Raw genomic sequence first — 25,261 nt, forward strand, 5'->3', positions numbered from 1 at the left:
CTTTCAGGGGAGGAGTATCGCGGTGCGGAGGAGCAGGAGGAGCAGGAAGCTGATCTCAGCGGCGCGGGGCGCAGGGCCGGGCCGGGGCGGGGCGGGCGCACGGACGGGGCGCGGAGCAGCGGCGCAGGGACTCGCGGTGACAGCTCGGCACCGCCGCCTGACCGAAATACCTGCCTTACGGGTAACAACACCCCCTCACAGACTCCCCTTTTCCTCTGCCCCAAAACACACACACGGACCTGCTCTCCCCCCTTTCCTTCTTATTTCCCCCCCCGCCTCCCCAATTCGTCCGCCCGGGCCGACGTCAGCGCGCAGGTAACCGGCCCTGCGCCACCGGCCACAAGCCCCCCCACCCCCACCCCCCATCCAAGACCTTCCCGGTGTCCCCAACCCCTCCTTTCCAGCAGAACCCCCCCTCCCAACCCGTACTGTACGGCTGAGCCCACGTCCAGCCCGGAGCCGGCCTGGAACGACGGGTCCTGAGCGCGGAGAAGGATGCAAGGAACCTGCTCTCCCCTGCTGGAGGGAACTAACTCTTCCTGCGACTTAAAATAAAACCACCGACGGTGGGGGTCGTCTAAAAGAAACGGGGCTGCCATGTTTGGTGCCTAACTAACTTCTCTTGATGGAGGTATAAATAATTAATTAAATAAAAATGCCGTCATTAAGACAGCATTACAAAAACCAGCGTAAAACAGACCGATGTTTAACACCCTAAATAAACGCGAGCTTGGAAAACAAAGTGTCGAGGTAAAGCCAAAAAAGCACAAGGCAAGGTGGGCTGACTACCATGGGAGCCATCAGCTGTTGTTTCCAGAGAAGAATTAAAACCTGTAGTGGAAAACAGCACGTCAATGGATCTTCCCTGCACACACGGCCAGGACCTGATCTATAACCTCGAGGCAAAAAGCAGGCAATCTCTATGCATTCACAGTTCTTCTAAATGAGACCACGTAGATTTCCACGGAGAATATTCCTACCTAGACAATGGTCTGGCTCTCTTTCAGGTCCGAATGTTTTGCCTCATTAGCTTCGCATGGCAAGATCTGCAGGCACTTTGCAATGGCGGGTACAGAGGGGGCAGAGGACCAAACAAAACAGTACAAGAGTTCAAGCCAAGTTCCTACACTTCTGAAAATGCTGTCTGATGTCCTCGGCACTAGTACTGACAGAAGAAGGAAAAAGAGGAGAGAGGCGGCCAACTTATTTTTTCCTTTATCGCTTATTTCATGCATTTTCTCTTGTCTGCTCAATACAGGAACCTGTAGCATGTCTTTAACTCACATTTGAAAAATCCTGCTACAGGAGATTATGTAAACCGGCAACTTTTAACAAAGGATTTAATGACTCCTTTGAAACTCACTGTGTCCTGTTCACTTTTTGACACTGTTTCAAAGGATGTCCTATATTCTGCCCCCAATCAAAGGCAGACTGAGCTAAAGGCATCATCACACATCTTTCCCTACCTCTCTGCAAAGCTGGATGGCCTTCACTTGCAAAAGTGGACAGATGGGACCCACGTCTTTTGTCTTCAGCCTTCCCCATTAACATCCTGCCTTTGGTGACTGCAGTTACATTACCTCCTCAGGCTGTGAGCAGACAAGTCACTGATGCAGACACACATCCCTAGCTACAGCTACTCTGATGGAGTCATCAGCTCCCTCTGAGAGGATGCAAAGCCTCACTGCAGCAGTCAGTACCTTTAGGTGTTTGCAGCAACGCTGGCAGAGCCACTAGCAGACTAAAGGTGGCCTAAATCTCAGCATGCAGGCAGGCCTGCAACACACCAGATCCTATCGACCTTAATCTCAATGCTGTTTAGTGCTCAGGCCTGTGTAATTTGGCAACATTATCCTTTTTTGTCGGAGTAATTGAGCCACTCAAGTTTTACACTAGGAACTTGTTTGTTCTTTTTGAGGAAACAATACTAACACTGAAGTGACATACACCTGCTTCCTTACTAAGATACAATTTAAAGGCAGAATTATCAGAAGTAGGAATGTAATTTATACACCCAGCTGAATGTATTTGGTGACTATTAAAACCAACAATCCCCAAAATCTGTCTGGAATATCGAGGTGGTGCGTGGCTCAACAGCAAGCAAGGTTAAGATATAAGGAAGAGCTCAACTTCAAGAGAAGCAGCAAAAGACAGTCCCAAACCTTTTCTGATTTAATTACTGTTACATAAATGCCTGGCTTCTCTTCAAATCAAACCTGACACCTGTACAGCATCTAACGTTATGGGAGTCCACCATAACAGAGATAAAGGAGTCCACAAGACCACCTCTAATCCCAGGATTATTCCCTGTATTTCAGAGAAGCTGTTTCATACTTGCTTTACAGAAGAGAGATTTTACAGCACTGAGTATTGGTTTTCCCTTGCTATCCAAATTGGTATTCACAAACACTGGCCAGGGATGCTGTTGCTACAGTGTGCCACCCTCCTTCTCCTCTCTGCTTCTTCAGTTCAAGTACACACGTACACCAGCAGTGAGTATTTAACTAGATACAGAAAGGCAATCTCTGGCACTCCTGAGATGACACCCACAGACAATTTAACCCATCAACTTAGAGAACACCAGAAGCACTTTAAAGAAGTATTCTTAGTTAGTAAATAAAAATCATTTACCATTTTATGAGATTGACTAATAAAAAAAACCAAACACTTAAGGCACATCTGTAACTTCAGCAACACGTCTTTAACAGCAAATGCGCTTCTTTAATTTACACTATCTTGACTTGGTCACCAACTGAAATGCTTATATATGTTTTAAAGTAACTTGCAATCACTTATTTTGCAATCTATTTTTATAAATATTCTGAAATCTTCGCCTCTATGCGTCTTTCACTATTGAAGGGACTTAAGCCTTAAGGTGTCATACACAGAAAAAGCTGGAGAGACACCAGTTAAAGTATTGCTTTCACTACAAAAATCTTAATTTCTATAAACCTGCCTTTCTACACAAGAAACTTCCTTAAGAAACTACCATAACATCTGCTTGTACTTCAAGTTATTACTCTCTACTTCTTTGCCCCTCTCAAGTTCCCTCGACTAAGGTCATCAAAATAACAAGCACATTTTACAATCAAAGCCTACTGTTTGCAGAATTTCAGGGGCAGGACTGCTAAAGTCATTATTAGGCAACCATTCTCTCAAAGTATAACAGTTGTGCTTTATGCTACTGAACAGTTAGTGGCTGCTGTCACTATCTTTGCTGGTGAACATTATTACCCTGTCCAGAGGTCTCCAACTTGGGTACACATACAGCACTAGATCAGCAGTTTTTACACTGCAGTCTTTATTTCCTACAGATCTTCAAAAGTAACTAAGAACATTAGTCCACCATCGGTAGACTTACATTATTTTTTTCAGCCATTTTTATCACCAACAGAATTCTCAGTGTTTTTATAGTAATTTAGAAAAAAAGTTGAAAACCTGCTACTTTGATTTGTCAGCTTTTTTTTTTTTAATTTTTTTTCCTTTTTTCTTTCCCCTCCACAGGGAGGATACACTTTTTAAAAGCTTGAATAGGGTCATGAAAAGGGATCATTTAATATATAATCAATCTTTAGCTACTAGACAAGATAGAAAGATGACATGAAGTGGGAAGCAGCAAGCACCTACAAGTGTACACACTTTAAACTCATTCATATATACTTAGAAGTCCAGGAAATTCCAAATCTAGTAGTTATTCTGAACTGTTTTAAAATTAACTCAAAAGTTCTATATTGCTTAAACTACAGTTGTCAAGATTCATTCATATGTGAAAATTTCTGACCTCCCACCCCCTACAATAAAGGCAAGTGGAGATTAGCCACCAAACTGTCTTTGTATTTATTTAAAAACAAAGTCAGCCCAAGATTTTGAACACAAATTTACTCAGCCCATCAGTACATCTCTCTTTGCCTGAACTCATATGACAGGATGACCCCTCCTAGGTTGCTATTCAGGTACTTCATGAGCTGTCAAGTCACTAAGAAATTGACCAAAATGGAGAAAACCTGATGGAAGAAGTTAAAAAGGGAAAAAGTAACACTGATGGATCTTGTATGATTGAAAGCTTCCTCCTGCTAACCAGCAGAGAATATAACAGCAACAACCAAAGAATCAATGAAACAAACAAACATTTTGAGACTAGAATTAAAATACTCCAAAATTTAACCTGGTTTTCACTGACAGTGAAAACAATTCCTCAGTCATTCAATTCTGCAATATTAAGTCTCCTATTGTAAAATTACCTTGCATAGAAGTCACAAAAGAATTGTGCTCACATACACATAGTTTGCAGCAATATCAATAAATTATAATGTGCACCGAAGATACATATTTTATTCCAGTCCCATGAAGAAATACAATATTTATCACTAAATCTAGACACAGTCACTACTCAGCTCAAAATGGATACAATCTCCCAGTCCAGTGCTTATATAACTGCAATACAACACAGCTACTATAACACTCAACAGAAACTTATAAAACATTCCAGAAAACACCATCAACAATCTGTGTATTCAGAAATAGCAGAATCACCATTTGAATAATTCCTAGATCTCAGTGTTTCTTAGAAGTTGCCTTGAATATTTTCACCTGGGCACAGAAAACACTTCTGAGCTATGCAGCACATTAACAGCACGCACACGACAGCAGGTTTTCTGTCACCGGGAAGCCACTGCCCCAGTACCTGCTACACACATCCACCCATCACAAGTGTCAGAACAACTTCAGGTACAAATGTCACACATAAATAATGCGTAAAGTACCCAAGCCAAAAATCCTACCATAAGCAGCGTGCTGTTCCATCTTATCCCTCCCCCACACTGTTATCCTGAGAAGTTAAATCCCAGTTCTTCTCTGCTATAGGTGGAAGGCACTCAGATACTACGTACAATGAGGCAGAATAAAATCCTAATATGTTTCCCTCCTTTTTAGCTTTATTACCAGAACTAGATCCTGGCAAATTTAGAGACGCAGAAGTTTATTTCTCATGATGTAAGATCACAGATTGCCAGTAGCACAAACCCCCAACCCATTTCCAATAGCAAAATTTCTTAAGATTAGGAGGGTTTTGTCTAGTTTTTGTTTGAAGAATAATGAGAGCTGTTCTTTATGAAATTAAAATGCAAAACAGACTTTCAAAAAGAAAACTGCATTGGTATAATCTTGTGTATTTTCTCATTCTCCTATCAGAAACACTTTATTAGAGAGACACATGCTTCTGTTTTTTAGATCATCCCAGTTTTTTTCCTGGATGTACTGCAACAATATTCTGTAAGCGTATTATTAAAAGAGATACAAAGGTCCAAAGAGCAGTTGCAAAAAAAGCTATTTCACTCTGCTAATTTGAATCAAGTTTTATAGTTCCCATCTTCCCTCCTAAATGGAAAACTAACTGTGATAAAACATCAAGCCCAATTAGAAACAGCCACTACACACAACCATTTATTTGAATTATTTCCTTCAGATTATGTGCAATTGTTTTCACAGAATCCTTTAGGGCTTGGGCCAAATATTGTCATTTTTTTTCTTCAGAAAAAGCAACTTCCTCCAGCTTCATACTTCCTTTGCCAGGTACTTCACTGAATTAAAATCTTGATACACACAAAAATATTTTATTTTCATGATGGAAAACCTCTACAGCACCCTGAGTTCTGCATTCAGGATAGACTTGTGATTTTCTTTAGGTTACAGTATTAGCTTGCACATTTGAAAGCTCAAGTCTGGCACTTTTAACAGTAAGACAATGACCAAGTGTAACATAAGACTTCAGCACTAGAATTAGAGCTCAGAATTTTGAAGCTTAGTCCAACTGGTACCACATTTGCCAAAATTCCGGAGTTTATCTTTGGTTTATGCTGTGTGATCTATGATCTGTTCCTTTCAGACTTAAGGGCCAAAAATCTGACAGACTGCAGTCACGGGAAGAAGCTGGGGAACACAGTGGGCAAGACCGAACACAGGCAAGTGACTTAAAGAATAGTGTTTTTTCCACATCTGTGGACAACTGGCAGCTGTGCAAGCCACATCAAGAAATAAGATTAGTCTCTGTGGCAGCACCAAGCAAGAGAGGGAATGAGCACAGAGGAGATGTGAAGTCCCTGCAGGTGGGCTGCCACCCCATTCCTGGCATATCCAGATTTTATCTTCCTCCATAAACACGCTTTCTGGAAAAGCGAGCAGGGCAGCAAGCAGGGAAATAACTTTCACATTCAGTTTTACACAAGAGCAAACCCATCCTGACCTTTAACCATCCTTTCACTATTTTAACCCACAGCTTCCCCTCCCACCCTTGCCCTCTGGCAGAGAAGGACCAGGCACCTCACCCTGTCCCAGGATGCCTGTCCCTCCACAGGGATACTCCAGCACAGACCACAGTCAGGCCTGGCACAGCCACCCCTGGGAAGCAGAGCTGCTAGAAGGACAGCTGGCCCCAGCCAAGGCCATCGCAGCTGTGAGCAAGGACAGAGGACTCCTCCCCGGAAACACAAGAGGGGGGGGGGTGATAGCCAGCAAGAAAGCACCATGTTGACACAGTACCCACCCAACATGGAAATCCACAAAGTAAAATAAAAATCCCAGATGTCATCCAATCTTTAGCTGCTCTTCTGTTTTATCAACAACTACTTCCTCTGAATGACTGCAAACAAACTGAACTCAAGGTGCTGCTGCAAAACCAATAGTTAGCTTTGGCTAACTGCAAACTTGCTTTGAAAAAAGAAAAAAAAAAGTATCATTTCATCTCCAGTAGTAAAAGTTGCTCAGGGTTTCGTACACCAGAGCAAAACATTTGCTGAAATGTCTCTCATGACCATGTCCACTCTAACCCCAAGACCTGACACCAAAGCTGGATGAGTGAATCACTGGCTATCACATGATCTTCTCTAAGAGTTTCTCTCTGTTTTGTCAGCATACTATCTAAAACTAAATGAGTCATTTTTCTCATTCAATCAAACCCAAATATGACACTGTGGTTTTCTCCTCAGTGTTTGTGTGGGACTCTAAAGCTAAAAAAAGCTTCCATTATGTAACAGTGCATTTTACTATAAAAGAACACAAAACAGATTACCGACATTCAAAACCGACATTTTTACTTCAAACATGCAACCTTCCCTAAGGAAACCCCCCAAATCCAAACATTTTCACATTCTATGTTCAGCCACCCAAAGTCAATGCACGATGTAAAGTACTGACTGATGCACATATAAACACAGCAAACCTCTTCATCAAGGAAAACCATACAGGTTTCTTGCCCTCAAGCTTAAAACACATATGTGGCACATCATAGAAGAGGGTCAGGTCTCTTCCTGCCACTCCAGCATGAATGCAATGAACACAGATTAGTGTTAACACCTTCACATTAGTATAAAGACAGTAACAACATATTTGTCCTTCTGTAATACAGAAGCAAGTTTTATGCTTTTAACTGACAGGAATAAAAGGCTTAAGCCAAGCCACTCACTACCAAAGGATGCAACTTTTTCAAGAGCCGCACTATGTTCTTGGTCTATGCAGAAGAGCAATGAACACTCTGGGTGCTGGGGTACAACACTGGCTTGCCAGTAACACAAATTCTTCTTCCTGTATCTGTCCTGCACTCCTTAAGGTTAAACATAGGTTAACAATAACAGCTCTTTACATGAAAACCCCAAGCTGAGAAATGCAGCAGCTCCAGAGCTGACCCATTGCTCCTTTTGCTACTGATGCATTTTAAACTGCCACAGAAAGGTACCAGGGCCCATGGGGACAGCAGAACTTCCAGCTGCTGCTGTTAAACTTTAGAAGAATCATTGGTTCTTTCCCTGTGTCTCTCACCTAGCTGACCACCACTGCTGCCACCTGGAACCCAGCCTGGTAAGGCTTGGGAAAAGGAAGGAGAACAAAAGCAACTGCTAGCTTTGGTGCTGGAAGACCTGAGAAGGGGCAAGTGCACTCCTCTAGGAGAAAGAGGCTGCTATAACAAGCCACCTGGATAAGTTCAACATCTTCTCCAATGCTCATGTTTTTATTGAAGGAATTCCACTATTATAACTTGATCTTCTGACTTGGGTGTCAAGGGGTGGGTTGTAAATGTAACTGCATCACTTGTAGACCAATGTGGTGTATGAACTACACAGACAGAATAATTCCCTGTCAACAGATGCTTCTTTAAATCTTCAGCAGCCTAAATGCTGTATTGATTATTCTGGTTTGGGGTTTTGTTTGCTGTTTGTTTGGGTTTTTTAACTTCTTCTCCAAGAGGATGGGAGAGAATGTTAAATACGGCCTTTGAGAATTATGCTGGTGTAATACCACAAGGCTTGGCCCAATAATTGGAGCACTAACTAGTCAGTTATCACATCTGCAGCTTCTTTTAATTTGAACACACCTGATTTCTTTCAAGTCACTAAAAGACCACCTTCATCTACTTAAGCAATGAGTACTAAACAGACACTAAATTGACTGGTACACACTAGATACTTTAGATGAATGCAGGTAACTTGGCTGCAGTGTTGACTTATTTCTGTACTTCACGTCCATTCCCAAGGACATACAGAAGAGGTAGAAAAGCAGAGGAAAAATTCTACCCTGAGCACCAAAGGCAATACACTTATCCTCCCTTGCTTCCCCCACTCCTGTAAAGTGGAGGAACAAGCCTCCTATTAAGCAGATCTTATCCCCAACTAGTTTTTGCTTTCAGCAACAAAACTTTCTATGAAAATAAATACCAAGTTAATTGAATAATAATTTCCCAAGGGAAAGTACTGGTTTTAACATTCAGTGCTATAAAAGAAATCCATAAACAGGATTTGCAACTTGCTGGTACAGAAAGAGCTGCTAGTGCAGCCTAACCCAATTTTGCATCTTGCAGGAATGCCCAGGATGTGCCCTCACTGCACATGGCACCAAGCGCCAGTGACGGCCCCAAAGGCTCTAGATGCTTTCAACAGCCCTGTGCTCCAAGACACAGAAACTTGATTTAAACCAACTAATCAAGTACAAGGAGCTCTAAATTACAGCAGTCCAGCCCAGCTCTCTGTGAGCTCATTTGCCCTTATTCCATTCGAGTAAAATTAGCATGCAGAGCTCCATGCTGTCACTACCAAACCACTTCTGATACTTGTTCTACCCTCCTGAAAACACATTCAGGTAACTACACAACAGCAATCTACAATGTAGACATACCCTTAAGGTTTGAGATTATAGGTTGGACATTAAAATGCCACGTTTTAACAATGTGTTTCTAAAAAAGTTGGTAACAAAAAACCTTTAGAAATTTTCTTTAGAAGACCCAGCGTACCGCAAAGCCAATCCTGGAGATCTCAAAATCCCTCAAATCCAAATGCAAATCAGACTTGGGAGGCATGCAGGAAACTCTTAGTTTTGTTAGCAAGCAGGCAGTGTATTTTTGCCTGTTCGTGGGGTTGGATGCACTAGCTGAGTTGGGCATTTACCAGGGGACAGTGATGCCCTGCATTGCCATGGTTATGGAGAAGAAAAAACACTCAGCACCTCGGTAGGAGATCTGGTGGATGGGACAACTCCAATTGTCCCTGAATTAAGTAAAATCAACAGAAGAGTTGAGATGTTTAAAGACAGAGCTTGCCAGATAGAGAAGACCAAAGGTTTTCTGGAAGATCCTTACACTGGAGAGACACAGGGCCTGTGTAGTCCTATTCACCTCTATTTGCTCTAGTAATACTGTGATTGATTTGGAGGTATACAGCACCTGTTATCAATTGCCAAGCTATTCAATAATCTTTGCTAAGCCTCCCAGTTCACTGTAACAAGTTTAAGTACACCACAAAGTAGGTATGTCACCAACACCACCCAGCATGCACTATCCTACTGTAAAGCTACCACTCTGCCAAAAAAGGCCTATGTCAATATACACTCTGAAGCTGCCTTCTGTATTGATTCTGTGGTTGAATTTAAGCAAGCTACTTGCACTACTTTTTCTACCCCTAGTATTACCAAGACCACTGATCTTTTGTGCATAAGGAAACTCAAGAACCAAATTCTACCTTGCTATACTATTTCAAATGTGCAGTGGTAGGTAACTCTCCACAAGCCACATAAAGGTCCATATGTTTGTGAAGTACAGGGACTACCCTTAAATAACTGCTAAACACAGACACCTTGGCAATATATGAGCTTCTATCTTAAACTTTAAAAACTATTTCTTCTGTCATACGGATGTACAGGTATGTGGGGTTTGAGTATTACAACTCAACATAAGTGACTTGTTGCCTCTGAGTTGCAATAGGAACAAAGCATCTATTTCATTTGCATGACTGAAAATTTTGAATGTAAGTAATGACAAATAGAGCTAAGTTTGCTTCAGTACACACTAACTGATTAATAGCTCACAGCTGATAGGAATTCAAATATTGATAGTCCAATCCTACTGGTACACAAATGCATACATCATGCACCTCTCCAACTGCACAGAACAGATTTCAGTAGAGTGTTCATCAAATGCTGAATCCTTACTTACTTACTTTTTTCATCATTATTTTAGGAGGATGTTTACATAAGAACTAAAATTCTTTTAAAATCAGAGGCAAGTGAAAGGTGTAACCATTGGAAATCACAAAATTTTCACTTTGAAATTCTAAGTATCATCTGATTGCATTCAGAAAAAAACATTTAGGTCTGCCCTAAAACTAAAGATTTTCCTAAATTTCATGCATTCCTGCAAACATGGGGATAAAAAGAAATGTTTCTAAGCTCCCATATTTTGGCAAGACAATGGTATTTGCTACTTCCTTATGACAGCTGCTGAAAACAGCCTCATTTCTACATTCTCTCCTCCCACCCTTGTTGATAAAATGGGGTTCAGGCGTCATACTGGACAATGCACACTAGTGCAACAGGTTTGTAAGTCACTATGGAATTACTTTACATGTTAAGTTGTTTCCATCGTTGCTAGACAAAGAAACATCATTTTCATATACAGGCATGAAGGAATTTTCACAATTCACCTCCTATGTCTATTCCAGATACGCCCATCAGAAATGCATGGATTCTTTTTCTACAGCATAATGACAAGGAGCTGATGCTGAGTGGGACAGGAGAAACTGAAATTTCCTACGACTTGAATTATTTTTACTCCCAGTATCTGTCTACTAGTTAAGAAAGTTACTTATTCTCAAGTTCACCTTAGTCCTAATGAACTGCACTGCCTGTCCACAGAAACAGGCTTGTCCAAATTCCAAGATACACCTTGTCCATGTACAGATCTGTACTATCATTCAAAATATAAAAATAGACATCTACTGATTTAAGATAAGATCTCTTAACACAAATCAAGACATTAACTAGTCTCAAAGCCAACACTCTGTGGCCAATCACTTCATTTTACTATTATTTTGTTCAGCATTGCCTCTACCAACTCAAACCCTCAAGTCCACATTTTTTTTCTAAGGCAGGCCAGGGAGATTTTACAAAAGTAAGAGACTTAGAACACAAAGTGCAAGGTTAAGCAAGCATAAGCAGGTAACTACATCATGTCTTTGATGAGACACAGTTGATTAACCTTGCCCCTCCCCCCACTTGTTCATTTGCAGTGCTTTACATCCTGATCACAGTATATTTTGGGAGAGCACTGACCATCACCAGGCAAGTGGAAACAAAAGCAAGAAAAGGTGAAACAAGAACTCCAGCACCCTAAAGAAAGACTGGAACACTGGGAAAAGAATGTACTAAATTTCAGCCTTATGCTCTGCATACTAGCAAACACAATCTCACTAGTTAGAATGAGCTATTCTGATTACTTCCCATAATTCTTGACCTTGGATACTTTTTAAATGATGCTTTGATTTTTCAGTTGCCAAAGAAAAACATCTCTGTGGCTTCACTGAAGCAGCAAAGAATGCCTTTTCTTCCACAGTCCACAGTCCCTGGCTGCTGTGCTGCACCTCATGATCTGCATTCCCACAATGTTAAGGTGAGTTTGCAAGTTAAAGATGCTCACTGCCAGTGTGTTAAACTATGAACCTTGTATGCCAGCATGATCCTACGTGGCTTCATCCCTGCTCTCTATTCACAGTGATGATGCACATTACAACGAAATTCACCAAGTGAATAGAAAGGTCCTTTTTGTTGACAAAGAAAGAATGCTTGAATTCTGTCTTTCAAAGATCCTTGAGAATAGCAGCTTGTTCGTTTACTCAAATTATTCAGAAGTCGACTACACACCTAAACGAGCCAAATTTTTGAAATTTTGGTCTAACTTGTTCATGATATGAATGGATGCAAGTAGCAAAATCGATTTATTACCTTTACTTTACACCTCAGACCACGGCTCTACTATAGAACAGTTAGCTCCTGCCACCTTGTGGGACTCCATGGATTTCCCTTAAAGCTTGTTCCAGCAGCAAGCTAGTCAGTTAAAACAAACGCTAAGGAGTTACTTTTGTCATGTTTCACCATGGTGAATGTTAAAATAAGAGAGAAATATTTATGGAGAGGGTATGCCATTTTGAGTATTTTCGGGTTCATTATTCCTAGCACTGTTTATATAGTTGAACTGCTGGAGTTAGTAATTTTATGGAGGGTGTTTTAAATATTTAAGTATCTGTCAAGAATTTTAACTTTTGGAAGCAGATGCATCTAAGTTTAAAATAACACTATGATCAAATACTTGTCACAGTAAATTTCACATATTTGAAATAGATTCCACATAGAAATAATAAGAAATTAGGCTGAAAATCTTTACAGTCAGGTGCTAATTCGAAACAATATAATAACCTCCATCTTAGTAATTATGCATGTGTTCAACTTTTAATATGGTGATAACACACGTCCAGTTCTCAAAAAAAAATCTGATTCCATGTGATTATTTTTTTGACTGCAATTTGACTTCATATTTAATGTTCTTCCTCTCCTCATCCCTCTCCACTCCTATCCTACATGACCAACTTAATGAGAGAAATTTTCCAAAGAAGAATACTCGAATTGGAATGGAAGATGTTTTTCGATACAGTCCATGGAGCTCCGCCTTCCTGTCTTCCATGTTGTGTACTGCCCCTAAAATGGGTAACTCCTCACACCTACTTTATGGAAGTGTGTAAGACAACAGCAGCTGCAAACAATAGAGAAGAGATATGGTTCTTTTTTTTTTTTAATTTAAGCAAAACCTCTGCTGCTCCAGATCTCAAGAAGGAAAAAGCACAGAGGAGTGCAGATGGTGCTACTCCATGAACCCGATCAACAGCTGCCATGAACCTGCTCCTTTCTGTTCCCAGAGCTAAGTGATTTGTTACAGATGCACAGAGGAGCAGGAACAGTTAGGGAGAGCTCCTTCCCTCATCATCAATTGCCATCCAGTAACTTCCTTGAGCTCTGAGGAATATTTTACCTTCCCTCATCATCATCATCGTCTTGCAATGACTTCACTGAACCCAGTGAAGATCTACCATGCTGTATTCTTGATGCTAACTGTGAGAATCAAAACTGGAGCAGCTCTTCCCGACATTACAAGCAAATAATCTCTAGCAAAAGGCTTAGTAGCTCACGAATAAACTCAAGAACAATACAAATCCACAGTCAAAAATACTGCAGGAATGTCCTCTTTCATTCATAAGCAGAACATATTTTGCCAGAGTGAAACAGTGACAAAATATTAGGCAACTAATTGGCGTGGCACACTTGATGGAAGAAATTTTGTTTGAATAATAGGTTTTATCATCTCACAAGCCTCCCATGTAAATTCACAAGTGGGGCTGTCTCTGACAGCCACCATGTTTTTTCTCTTCCCCCTTACACTACCCTTCCCTATATACTCCTTCAGTCCTAGTAGCCATAACGTTAACTTAGAAGCTAAGGTTCAGAGATGTCCACAACAGCCTCTAAGCACACCTCAGCCCTAGTACTAACAATCCCTCCCAGACTGAGCTGTATCTGTGTGCTGACTGTTTGGAAGACACCAAAATGTTCCTCACAGTTGTCTTTACCCATCTCAATCTCCACCACAGGAAACTCAGAAAGACAGCTCTACAAGAAGCATCCTCAATCCAGATGATCAGGGCATCAGAACCACAGGACATGCCCTACCAGCCCTAGATACAGCAAACACCTACCTTGCAAGGACAGCCCAGGTACCACTACACTCTTTCCTCACTCTGAGTATTTGAAACACAGGTATGCTCTTCTTATGAACTATTTGGTTCAGTCTTTTCCCTGCTCTGGAGAACCATGACATCAAGCCAGTCTCACAATAACTGCAAACATGTATTAAAGAGCCATCTTCAGTCCTTGGATACAGCAAAAATAAAGAGCATGCTCTAGGGCACAGGAATGGATATCAGATCTAACACCCCCTGCAAGTCTCAGCAACACCATATGAGGAAAATATTAGGACTCTACATGAAATTCCACTGTGATGCAAGTGAGCAATATCCTGACATAACCTCTTATTCCCATATTATTTCTACAGTAGTTTTATATTCAGCAGTATAACCAATGCAGCGAGAAAATCCCAGAGATAACTTTCTGATTGTCTACATCCTCACAGCAGTCAAACTGCAGTACCAGGGAGTTCAGCTACTACATCATTCCTCAAAATAATTTGAAACCAGCGGCACCATAGCCACACTTCTTACATCCTGATGAGGAGGCCTTTTCTTGGAGAGTGTAACTGCATTGGACCTGATAATAACAGCACTCCTTAGCAGTTGCAGGCTGAAAAAGTGCCTGATGATTTTCAGTTCCCCCTGTTGTCCGCAGCATTCTGAACACACACAGTGAAATCTGACCAGCATGAACTTCAAGCAAAGTTGTGAGTTCTCTGATGAACCAGAAGCATCTGGTCCAGGATAAGAAAGCATCACAGCATGGCACCAGCCTGGTCCCACTGAAACACTACTTTTCAGCTGTCAGTGTAAGATTTGTTTTACCTTTTTCTTGGAGTATTTATTATACTGCAAAAAAACCCCCAAAAACCAACCCACCATTATTGACTTTTGCCAACTTTTGCTTAGGGGACTTCCCAAGAAGCTACATAAAATTATTCATATTCATTCATAGTAACTGGACAAAACACTATTGGACTGCTTACCCATTCTGTTTTAATTCTGTAAATATCCTTATTGAGCTCATTCTAGTGTCAACTCTTCAGCCTCATATTTTGAGGAGAAAAAAGAAAAATTCTGAATCTAATTGTCTCAATTTCTTGAGAAACACCTCTAAAAATCACTCAGGTTACAGAATATAAAAATTTCTGTATGTATCAAGTCTTACCAGATTTTCAAGAGGAGCCTCTTTTTCAGAGCCAGAATCCACAATCTGATTCATCTTCACCTATTTTTTCATTGATGCCAAGCCACAACAGCCTACCCAAAACATACACGTGCCCAAGGATCTGCACCAAAATACCTTGGAGCATGACCAGGCCCCTGTAAGATTAACTGCATGTAAGGCTTCAATCCTGCAATGGCAATAGCTCGGGCAGACTACTACAGCAGAAGCATTGCAGGAATAGACCCTAAAATAATCAAGTATATAAAATCTTTGTCCTCTTCACAACTGAAAAACAATTCTTAAAAAATTGTTTTTTACAAAAATTTTTTTTTTTTAACAAAAAACGTTAATCAATTATCTGGATGGCAAAAAGGATGAGCATTCTTCAGGATGAGTTCCTTAAGATCTACAGGCTGTTTCCCCATTTTTTGCTTGGTTGGAATTTTTTAGGTTTTTTTAAAGCATTTCTTTTCTTGAAATTAATTTTTTTAGGTAGTAATTCTTTACCATCTCCCTCAGATGAAATCCCTACAAGGCCCCTGTCTGAAAGATAAACCCAACACAGGAAAAACTCAGCCCAAAAGTTGCACATTTGGCAGCATTAAGAAAAGGACAGCACTTAAAAAGCTGATAGTGCTGGCTTGCACTGTAGACCAAGAAGTAAGCCACTTGGTAACTACTGATTTTTACTATTTATCTTCTTGCCTTTTTATAATTCTATTTCACAGTATAGCACACAGATGGTTGGACTTGAAATCACATGAACAAGGTATCAAGAAATTTATTTGAAACAGAGTGCTCACATGCTCAGTACTGTGTGCCAACTGAGAAAGAGAAACACACTTAAAACTTTAGGACAGCACAGAGGTTCACAGCTCTGAACATCACTAGTCTAAGAAAGGAAGGCACAAGATCCATGGATTCTCAGTCTTGTCTGCTTTAGGAGACAGTTACTAGGCCTCCTTGTTATTGATCTACTAAGAAACTCCAGGTACTGGGATCTGAACTATGAAGTGCCACACTGCTGCAACGCCAGCTTCCCTCCAGACCACTTTAGAGCAAGAAGCTCAGGATAGAGAGCTCAGCTGAAGACTCTTGAAAGGCCTTCTTGCAGTAGGATATTTTAGCTCATGCCCGGAACCAGCATAAATATGTTTCTGTCACCTTCACACATCTCAGAACACAAACAGAACATGCTTATGCATCCTTCCAAAAGTCACTTTCAGAGACACAGGAAAAACACAGGGAATATTAGCACAGCACTGAGTTAAGAAGAAACTCTGGGTTGGAAGAATGAAACACCAGGTCCACAACAAAAAAAGTAGCTGGTGTAACAAATTTAACAGTGACATAGAAACTTACAGCAAGTTCAGGAGTTCTGAATTTGGCTGTGCCACCAGCCATCTGGTCTTACCTGAACATCCCTGGGTCTACTCTGCAATCTGCAAAACGGGGGTGGTAACACTGGTTCTGAAATGTTTGTAAAATGTAGTTAGTTGATGCCTGTAAAAGTACACAATAGAAGAGCAAAGTGTTATTATACTCTAATAATGTGCTGTTTAACAAAAAATGTTAACACATAAATAGCAACACATTTGTGTTCTACAGTACACACCCTTAAAGACTGTTTATATACCTGTTTAGAAAGTGACTTGTTTTGACTCTTTGGTAGGATAAAATGTTAAAGGTCAACACGAAATCCACCTCTCTGGAAAAAGAACCAGGTGTATTTTCTAGACCTTCACAAATACTAAATAAAACTAAGACTTGGAGTAAAATTTTCGCTAAGTATCGTACCACCACCACAATCAATGCAATTGCTATTTTATCCTATGATGGAGTTAACCCATGGTAATAAACCTCAAAAAAAAAAAATTCTGAAAAAATCTGGACAACTCAACTTTCTGCCCTGCTACTCAGTACTGATTTTTCTTCCAGAGATTGTACAACACTTTACAAAAGAAGAAGCCATCACCATCCATAAATTTGTAAATGCAGAAACAGATAGAAAAAGAAAGAGGAAGCAAGCTTATTGAAACCATGAAGCAAGTTATTGGTAAAAACTGCAGCACCAGTCAGTGTCTGGTTTTTTTTCCCCTGTTCCATCTAGCACAATTTGCAACCTTTGCCAGAATCCTAAAAGGAAGCACTAACCTTTAATTTGTTTGCTTAAATGCAAGTGCAGAGTTGGAGTGTATTTTCACCCATCCTTCTGCATGTACTTCATCTTAAATAGTAAATTGTGCTTGATACAGCATTGTGTATGCCTCAGGTCATACTTCAAGATGTTCATTCAGTGTCTGGGACACATTTTACTAGAAACTCACTCCAAGATCATTCTTCTTCGCTCCTAGCACCATCAGAGTATAATTTATGCATTACTATATAAATTTGCCTACCTTAGAATATGCCTTGTTTCAGCTACACTGTAACACAATCAGAATAAATATTACAGCACCAAGATACTAGTTTATATCCAAGGAAGGGATTTTTTTGTGTGCGTGTGCTTCACTTCTACACCAGTTATTGTACCAGCACACCTCAAAGAACAAAGGAGTGAACTTACAGAGAGGTGACTGAAAGGGATTTTACTGCTTTTTTTTTTTGGTCCCTGTAGCTGAAAAAGTTGTTATAAGGTTACTGAATCTATGCTCATATTTTCACCCGCATTTGTACAACAATAATATTCACACCAATAATCATCAATGCCATTATGCCAGCTAAGTATAAATGATCCTCAAAGAATCTTTAAAGAGCTTCATGAAGGTTTTCTCCTATGTCAGAATATTTTTCCACCAAAGTCAATAGCAAAGTTCTCACTGAACTCAGTATGACAGTGACAAGACCTACTGGGGCACAGCTTCAGGGTAACAGCACAGCTCCTTTTTGGATGGCAAGTGGGGGAATTTCACATACGGGTATCTGCCCCTGCCCTTTTGGAGTTGCAGAGGTAGAAGTATGTGGGAAGGTGACAGAATGTGTTCTGCAGACAGTGAATAATACATATGATATTCTGCAAATTATATTCCCCTATATTGCAGCATACCTTATACCTGCTTGGGAGCGCTCAGGCACTGGTTGTGAAGCTAGGATTTTCTGCAAGTTCCCGAATACAAAATGGCCTGTTAAGTAAATATGGACTGCTGGTGGGATTATATCACTATCTTGATCTATCTGACTAATTCTCCAAAGTAATGGGGAAAAGGAGAGGGCTTGAACTGTGGTGATGGGGACTGAACCTCCTCACCCACAAATTAAAAAATCCAAACCCAACAACAACCACCAGCAGATAAACAAACAAAAGGAAGGGTTTATTGATGTAGTTCCAGCAGTATTTTAAATACGCACTGCTCCTAGCTGGTTTTGCCCCCATCCCAGTGATTAGCACAACCAAATTTGGTTCAGCAGCCACAGTGGAAATGCACAAGCTCACACCAACTCCAAATTCAGACAAACCTGAATTTTCTACACAAATTTTTAGGCTGACCAGTAGCCTATTACAATGTGACCTAGCAGGAAAACGCTTCTGAACACATACTTCAGTAACAAGCTTACAAGACATCTCAAATAGAACACTCTCAAAGACAACACTTCTCCCTAGAAGGCTCAAATACTTTTTTTCTGAATGGGAAGAAAGCCTCAACATGTCACCCAACTTAAGGGGGGGGAGGGAACAAGTTTGAACAATTCAGTCTTATCAAAATGCAGTAACTAAAGCATCAGCCACATTAGTAAAGCATTCCATTTAAACACTTCTGCTAAACAAGAACTAATTGTTTTAGGGCAGCTTCATAAAACATGAATGCTTCAGAAATAGTTTCCATCAGAAAATTTGCTTAAATATGCAGCTACTTTATTTGTGGACTGATCTTGTACCAGATGTATGTGAAAATGAAAACGACAACCCTTCCAGGATAAGCAATTCACCTTACTTTGGCTTGCTCTCAAGAAAAAAAAGAGGTAATACTCAGTAAATCTCCCATTTCAATTTACAAACATTTGTGACCTGTAATAGAGTTTTGACCTTTGCTTCAATTTTCTTCTGATTTCTATTTAGCTTCTTATCTTTTTATATTTAGTTATATAAGACCACAATGACTGTTGAGACTTCGAATATCCATTGATATGAAAGAGTATGAAAAACAAGACCAAGACAGGATCACAGATCCTATGTTTGCACTAGGAAAAGAAGTCCATAAAAACACTTCTTGAAGTGTGCAACTCCTCCTTCAGGGCACGTGGTCACAAATTTGCAATATATGAGTAGTTTGTGTAACTGTGCCACCAGGCCTCAGGCACTCTACATTTTTGAGCATAACCCTTCTACTACCTGTGGTCTAACTCTGCATTCCTTAATAGTCACAGATACTGCTACATGGTTCCCCAGCTGCAGAAAAACTCTGTGGAGCTGCAGAGTCAATACATTTTATCAAGCTCTCTGACTGTGCCCAGATGCTATTAATATTTTGGTAGGGTGGAGGTTAGAATTCTTTACCCACATTAGCCCACAGATTTGATACGACATAGTTACCATTTTTTTAGCTTCTTTTTTCTTTACTCTTACTTCACCTAATACTCCAGTATTACATTCAGCACTAAGTAACCAACTTGGTTTCACTTTTTGGTTTCTGGAAAACAGTGGTGCCAGATTCATTCCTGGAAGTTATAAAGTTCCCTCTCAACCACTGAAGTCACACATCACATAATCTTGAGGAAAGCTTGCAATAGCAATTTAAAAACAATAACTTTTTTTTGTTTGTTTTTTTACATTAAGTACCTAACTGTGTAAACAGGTGGGTTTCTGTTGATCTGTATTTGCTAAAAGCTACAGAGGGGTCTAGGACCCACAAAAAGGAGGTTAATATGGTGACAGTGTCACCTAGTGAACTACTCTGCATTCCTTAATGGCAGAAAATACTGCCCAAGGCATCCATTATTACAAGCAGAAACCCTGGGTAATGGATAGTGAAGTCATCTAAGAAAATATATTCAACTTAACAGAAACAGATACAAATTAATCCTTTCTGAACCAAGAAATTAGACTCAAATGTCCATCAGATGTGTATCAGATGTGCTAAGTGTATTTTAATAAGTAATATCTATTTTACATTGAAATTATGGCAAACAAATGCTTAATTCTACCACAATATTATTTAGACATTTGCGGTAAAAACTGTAAGCAAAGTTCAAATACTGAACAGGTAAATCTTCACTGAAAGACCAAAGAACACGCATTAGGTTTAAAACTGAGTTACCTGCAAGTATTAACTTCTTCTACTGCATTTGCAGAGAAAATGTCTTTGCTTCACAATCCACTTAGTGGTGTTTGGTGTAAAGCTGATAAAACTAACTGGGAACTGAAAAAGCAAGATCACTTGTTTTCCTCATCTGAAAACACAAAGCAGAGAACTTGTCTTGTCACACAGACAAGGAGCACTGGGCCTAAGTTTCTCCTTTGAGGAGATTCTGTTTGAATACAAGAGGAAAACTTTTCACTGTGAGGTCAGTCAGACATTGGAATGGTCTCCCAGGGGAAGTGGTGGACTCCCCCACTTTGGAAAGCTTTAAGTCTCAGCTCAACAGGATGCTGGGACATATCATCTAAACAATAATATTAGAAGGATGGACCAGATGATCCTTGAGGTCCCTTCCTTGAGGACCTGACATTCTATGATTTTATGAATGTTTGAGTTCTACTAGTTCTCAAAGGTTGCAATTGGTTACCTTATTGGGGATAATACTTTACTTACAATTTAAGTGCAAACTCTGTTTGCATTAGCCTGTGTGCACACGTGTGTTCATGCATGAGTGTAGTTTTATTAAATAGGACATTTTTAGAGGCCATAACTTCAATAAGCATAATTTGTCATGTCCTAAATCAAAACTTCCTAACAGTTGTCGTCTAAATAAAACAACGTTAAGCCATGTAATCACTTAGAAAGTGTGCAGGCACACAGTGCATCCTCTGAACGAAAAAGTAGTGCCAAATTTAGTGTAAAGGCTATATTTAGCAACATGTTTTAACGGTCATCTACCAATAGAGATTGCCTCTGAGAAAACAAATACAAGAATACCAAAGTAAAGTGAGATTACGAGCACCAATTAAAACCAAGTGTTTGTTGACCAAAATCATAATTTAAATCAGTTCAATAGGTATAACTAGAATGTCAAGGCACTGGACACGTAAGCACACATACAGAGGGGCTCACGAGGGCCAGGAATATGAGGTGTAAAAAACACCCTGGTTCCACTGTGCCTGCCCCCACTCTCTCCTTCAGCCCTGCTCAATCTCTGCAAAGCCTGTTAGCGCTCCACAAAACACCATCCCCCACTCACTAAGATTTTTTTTTTCTCTAGGATCCTTGAATAAGAACACATACTGTCCTCACTGGGAGACCCGCACTGTGCCCTTCTCTCCTGGGACTGATTGCAGAGATGTCTGTGATGAATGCCTCACCTCCCGTTTTGATTTCTCCCTTTCTGTCTCTGTAAGTGAGGAATAACAGTAAACTTCAAATGCAGCCCTGCGGGTTCATCCAGGAAAGTAAGGCTGCACATAAGAAACTAGAGCACCCGTGGCACAGAAAGCAGCAGGACCATTCTTAGACAAAACACAGTATCTGGCCAGTTTTTTCAGGTGCCTCCCCACACACACTCCAGCATCCTCTCACTCACTTTGGCCCTATGGCCACATGGTGCAGTGAAACAGAAAGCTCGAGAGGGGCATCCTCGAGAATCCACTTCACTATATAAACAAATAATCTGCTTTCTTTAGGCACACCTCTCAGGAGGGCAGGAGTCTCCTTTGCCGATTAAAAACCAGGAAGACTTTGCAGGCATGCAGGCCCAAAGCTCTGGTTGGAGCTCCCACCTGAATGAGAGGCCAACCCTGAGTAACCTCCAAAGTTTCAAAACCTGCAACGGAGCATCCAGATCCCTTTAACTGCTTCCTCCAAAAAAGCTGATGGTCTACACTGTGGTGAAGGTCCCCCTAGTGTAACATTTTGCCTGGGTCACTTTTAAACATCGACTGTATTCACCTTCTGCTGCTTTGATACATAGTGCTGAGGTGAGACAGATGAGAAGCAGCAAGCACATGCAAAGAAAATACTGATTTACTACCAATGAAAACACTTAAAAGATAATTTTCCCCTCAGACACACACAGGCGATTTTCTCTCATGTTAATGGGAAATGCACACATTCAACCAACTGTTATTTTAGCTGTCCATAAGTTACTTCCCTTAAAGGTTTTCTATACTAAGAAATAAAATTAAGAACTTCCTCCCCTTGCTCTAGTTATGACACTTGTGCTCTTTATTGAATTCAATACTTTTCAAAGTATGGCACTTGAGCTTCTGCTTACACTTTCAGCACTGGAACCCATTCCCAATTAATAAAACAAAAGTAAATTGTGAATAGTTACTTGCTATATATTAGTTACTAGCATATATTTGCTATCAGTTTTGTCATTCTTCATTTTGCAGACACCAAATTTCCCCTTACAAACACCTCTGTTTCTTCAAAAGCAGCTGGAAATTAATGAGGCTATTTTTATTTTCTTATTAATTCATATTCCATAGCTCTATAATCAGTGCTGGATCATACTGCAATTTCAGGTACTTGTTTCAAAATATATTATGAGCACTTGATGACTGATGTTTAACACAATGTCTGAAAGAGTATCTCAAACAAATCACAGGAAAGAAATACAAATAACGACACTACTTAAATAAGAAAAAATATTTGACATATTCAAACAAGAGCTAAACCCTGAAACTCACAAGTTTGTGGCACAGAGCACTCACTGATCAGAACCGAGCCAGGCAGGAAGTTTACAATACTCAACATAATATCTAGGTATGAAGAAACATTTTGCAAAGAGAAAGAACATCTGAAGCCAGACTTATCAATAAAGCGGACTTAATAATGCTACTCCTTCCCAAATCTATCATCTCCAGCCATTGATTTGCAATATATCCAAATGCTTTCTTTGCCTAGCCAGATAGCCAACCTGGGAAGCAAACAAAATGGCATGCATGCCAAAAGACATATAATCTATCAACTGGCATTTGTGTACTTCGTGCTCTTTCACTCTCTTCTCATTTATGAGAAATCCTTGTATTTCAGCTATGTCTCTACTCCTAGCCCTTCCTGCATTGCTCATTATCAGGCCAAGGACTGCCTACAAGCTTGTGCACTGATCACCAAGTACAACCCTCATGACCCTGGAAGGACTATCTGCACATCAATAATTAAGAATAATGTGAAATCTGCAGCTTTCCCGAGGAATTACAGGCCACCAGCAACTTCAAGGCAGTGGATCTGCAAAGGGAGGCACACTGCTGATGCAGTGATGATGGTTTTGTCTTTTTGTTCTGGAATCCAATGGCACAGCTGCAGCTGCAGGCTCGAGTTAGGATTGAGTCCTTCAGTTAGGACAAGATACATTGATGTTCCTATACTTCACCCCATAAGAAAAAAAAAGCAATAAAAAAATTAAAATCCAAATGATGCTGCTAACTGTAGATCACTGTAAGCAAGATATGGCTCAAAGACACTTCTGGAAAGCAAACAAAACACAGCCAACCACAAGAACGACCTTGCAAAGAAGAACAACTTCTCCAGAAGTTTCATGGACAGATTTTAATGCAGAACATTAGAAAGCTTCGGTTTCATTGACTTTCATGGAGTTACTTCACACTGGAGAGGTTGAAATAAGATTAAGATTCAAGTTCTCTCTCACTCCTTTCATTCTCTCCCAATGTTTTCTATATCCAGCTTCATCTCCAAATCTCTCAGGATGTTGTTCTCTTAAACACTGCTTTGACAAATTCTTTCACATCCATAAACAAACCCCCAGGATTACTGGCTTCATAAAAGAACACACAGGCTGAGAAGTGAAGACTTACTTTTCTACAGCAAGAGACATAATCCTAACTATTACCATGTGACATGCCTTACCCATTCCCATCCCTCGGTAAGTCCTGATTGTGTAGGACATGGGTACAAGTGAAAAACAAAAACAATCAATCAAAAAAATCACCCAAGAAGAGAAAGACCAACAACTTTTGAGAAGATGCATGTCTAAAAGTCCTTAAATAGCTGGTACAAAAAAGTATACAGGGGAAAGAACTGAAAGGTATGGGTTCAAAGCAGTCAAGCCAACTAAAGTACTGCCTGGCACAGTCAGCAGCCTGGTGCCATGACCAGTCCATGACACAGTCCATCAGAGGACCAGGACCAGGCTTAAGCCTTCCTCACTTGAATGCTGCCACAGATCAGTACCAAGGAGCAAGCCTTTAAGATCTGCACCCTGCCCACCACCAGGAACTCTGGGTTTCAGAAGAGCAGGATGAAACCCCTTTTGAGAGCCTGGATGGCAGAAATCTTCCTGTTACTACACCCTGTAAGAGGAGAGTAGCCCCAGATGGGCATGCAGTTAAATGTGGATTTACAATGTCTCAAAGCACACTCCCCAACAACTTACTACGTATGTATTACATTTGAGAAACCAAAAATAATTTAAGAAAAAAAAAGAAGAAAAAAAAAACCAAAAACAAATAGGCAGAGGGAAGGCTCATCTTCCCACTTCCCCTCAGCAAGGGAAGGTGTAGACAGGATTTGTTAAGCGTCTTGTCAAGGAAACCTCCATTAGAATTGAGTTCCACAGATCCCATGTTGTGCAAGTCCACAGAATTATTTTTATCTTTGCTGAATAAGGCTCTCTTTAACATGAAGGGTCAATAAAATGCTGTTTCTTATTTTCAGCAATTGCTACGTTTTATAAAAATCTTATATCAAAACACCCACATGGAAGATTTCTGACAATAAAAATTCCATGCTTCCTAAGCAACTGATTTTCTTAGTACAGTCTCATGAAATCCTGTTAACTTCCTTTCCTCTTGCTAAAAATCAAAATTTTGTTGTACTAGCTTTCTTTGTACTCAGATGTGCCTGAAGCTAGTTTATTTTCACATGCTGAATTGTCCGTGCTCATAAGGACTTGCTATCACATTATGCACTTGTGTGCTATAAAGGAA

The 25,261-nt window shown here is 40.3% G+C and overlaps 1 protein-coding gene across 33 annotated transcripts in view; it reads right to left on the minus strand.

Annotated features, from left to right (window-relative positions):
• BBX (BBX high mobility group box domain containing) overlaps positions 1–25,261 on the minus strand; it is a 146,665-nt gene that overhangs the window by 112,103 nt on the left and 9,301 nt on the right. For 9 of the 33 annotated variants that reach the window (XM_071757861.1, XM_071757844.1, XM_071757954.1 and 6 more), the window contains exon 3: positions 16,634–16,689. The exons of 15 other annotated variants lie outside the window; for them this stretch is intronic. The gene's annotated coding sequence lies outside the window, so the exon portion shown is untranslated. Of the gene's footprint in view, positions 1–16,633; positions 16,723–25,261 lie in introns of all 33 variants that reach the window. 9 more of the 33 variants (XM_071757808.1, XM_071757911.1, XM_071757790.1 and 6 more) reach the window with 1 other exon arrangement.

This window comes from Heliangelus exortis, chromosome 1, assembly GCF_036169615.1.
Source record: "Heliangelus exortis chromosome 1, bHelExo1.hap1, whole genome shotgun sequence".
Taxonomy (NCBI): domain Eukaryota; kingdom Metazoa; phylum Chordata; class Aves; order Apodiformes; family Trochilidae; genus Heliangelus; species Heliangelus exortis.